This window comes from Argentina anserina, chromosome 1 (assembly GCF_933775445.1).
Source record: "Argentina anserina chromosome 1, drPotAnse1.1, whole genome shotgun sequence".
Taxonomy (NCBI): domain Eukaryota; kingdom Viridiplantae; phylum Streptophyta; class Magnoliopsida; order Rosales; family Rosaceae; genus Argentina; species Argentina anserina.
The window spans coordinates 24,601,259-24,603,758 of record NC_065872.1 but is presented as its reverse complement, the minus strand read 5'-3'; positions in this window follow the sequence as shown (position 1 = coordinate 24,603,758).

Genomic DNA, 2,500 nt, shown 5'->3' with positions numbered 1-2,500 from the left:
GGCGGGAGGTTGAGCTTGTATGAAACTTTGCCTATGCGCTTGATCACCTCAAACGGTCCTTCATACCTGCGGATCAAGCCCTTGTGCACCTTCCTAAAGGCCTTGAACTGTTGCGGCAAGAGTTTCACAAGTACAAGGTCGCCTTCCTTGAACTCGACATGCCTCCTCTTCTTGTCTGCCCACTTTTTCATCCTCTTGGCAGCCTTGTGCAACGCCGCTCGAGCTAACTCTGCTTGCTCGTGCCATGACTTGGCAAACTTAAATGCGGCTGGGCTCTTCCCTTCATAGTGAGTGGCAAGGGATAGAGGGGTAGTAGGCTGCTGTCCCAAAACGATCTCAAAAGGACTTTTGTTGGTGGCCTCATTTTGCTGCAGGTTGTAGGAAAACTGCGCCACATCTAGAAGCTTGGCCCAATCCTTTTGATTGGCACTCACATAGTGCCGTAAGTATAGCTCCAAGAGAGCATTGATGCGTTCCGTTTGACCGTCGCTTTGTGGATGGAAGCTTGTTGAAAAGTTCAAATCTGACCCCAACATTTTGAATAGCTCCGTCCAAAATCTCCCCGTGAAGCGCGGGTCTCTGTCGCTGACAATGTTCTTTGGAACTCCCCAAAGCTTGACTACATTGCGTAGGAATAGCCTTGCTGTCTCCTCCGCGGTGCAGTCGGCTGATGCGGCCATGAAGGTTGCATACTTGCTGAATCTGTCCACTACCACTATGATGCTCCCAAACTGCTCGGACTTCGGCAGGCAAGTGATGAAGTCCATAGAGACACTCTCCCATGGTCTCTCGGGAATGGGTAAAGGGTCTAGCAAGCCCCCCGGTTGCTGCTGAACTATCTTGTCTTGTTGGCAAACTAGACAAGTCCGCACATACTCTTCGACCCCGTCCCGCATCCTTGGCCAATAATACATGGACTTTAGCAAGGCAAGTGTGCGTTTCATACCTGGGTGGCCGGCCCATTTGGAATCATGACACTCCTTGATTAGCTCCCTTCGCAAGCTTCCCCACTTTGGTACGTAGATGCGGCGGCCTGTTGTATAGAGAAGGTCGTCGTCTAGCCAAAACCTCCGAGTTTTGCCTTCTTTTACTAAGGTGATGAGGCTTTGTGCTTGAGGGTCTACCCTTAGTCCCTCCTTGATCTTGCTTAGCAATGGGCTAGTGACTTGCGAGATGCTTGCAAACTCCATCTTGCGGCTTAGTGCATCCGCTACCACGTTCGCCTTCCCGGGTTTGTACTCCATGGTGTAGTCAAATTCCGCCAAGAAGTCTTGCCACCTTGCTTGCTTTGGACTTAGCTTCTTTTGAGTTTGGAAGAAGCTTGTTGCTACATTGTCGGTCATGATCACAAACTTGGTCCCAAGCAAGTAATGTCGCCACACTCGAAGGCAATGGATGATGGCAGTCATCTCTTTCTCTTGCACGGTGTAGCGCCGCTCCGTGTCATTGAGCTTCCGACTCTCATAAGCAATTGGATGTCCTTCTTGCATGAGGACTCCACCGATGGCAAAGTCGGAAGCATCGGTGTGCACTTCGTATGGCTTGGAGTGATCCGGTAGGCTAAGTACGGGCTCCTCGCATATTGCCTTCTTTAAGTCTTCAAAGGCTTCTTGACACTTTGTTGTCCATTCCCATGCCTTGTTCTTCTTGAGAAGGTCAGTTAATGGTGCAGCCCTCGCCGAGTATCCCTTGATAAAGCGGCGATAATAGTTAACTAGCCCAAGAAAAGATCTTAAGTCATGTACCTTGGTGGGTGGTTCCCATTCTTGGATGGAATGCACTTTGCAATCCTCCATCATAAGCTTGCCGTCCTTGATCTTGTGTCCTAAGAACGACACTTCCGGCTTCGCGAATGAGCATTTCTCCATCTTGACGTATAGCTGGTTTTCCCGCAAAACCTTGAGCACTTCCCGCAAATGCTCCACATGCTCCCGCATGGTCTTGCTATATATCACTATGTCGTCCAAGTAGACGACCACAAACCGATCCAAGTAGGGGTGGAATAACTTGTTCATCAAGGTGCAAAATGTCGCCGGTGCATTAGTTAGACCAAATGGCATGACCATGAATTCATAAGAACCGTACCTTGTGATGCATGCGGTCTTTGGCTCATCTCCTTCCGCAATGCGCACTTGGTAGTACCCCGAACGAAGGTCTAACTTTGAGAAGTAGCGTGCATGACCCAATTGATCAAAGAGATCGGCAATGAGAGGGATAGGGTACTTGTTCTTTACCGTGATCTTGTTGAGCGCCCTATAGTCAATGCACATGCGTAGAGATCCGTCCTTCTTCTTTTGGAACAATACCGGGGCACCGAATGGGGCTTTCGAAGGTCTAATGAACCCCGCGTCCAAAAGTTCCTTCAATTGCCTCCTTAGTTCTGCTAACTCCGGTGGCGCCATGCGGTATGCACCCATGGCGGGTGGTTTGGTCCCTGGTTCCAACTCTATCTCATGGTCGATCTCTCTCCTTGGGGGTAGTCTCTTGGGCAGCTCCGCGG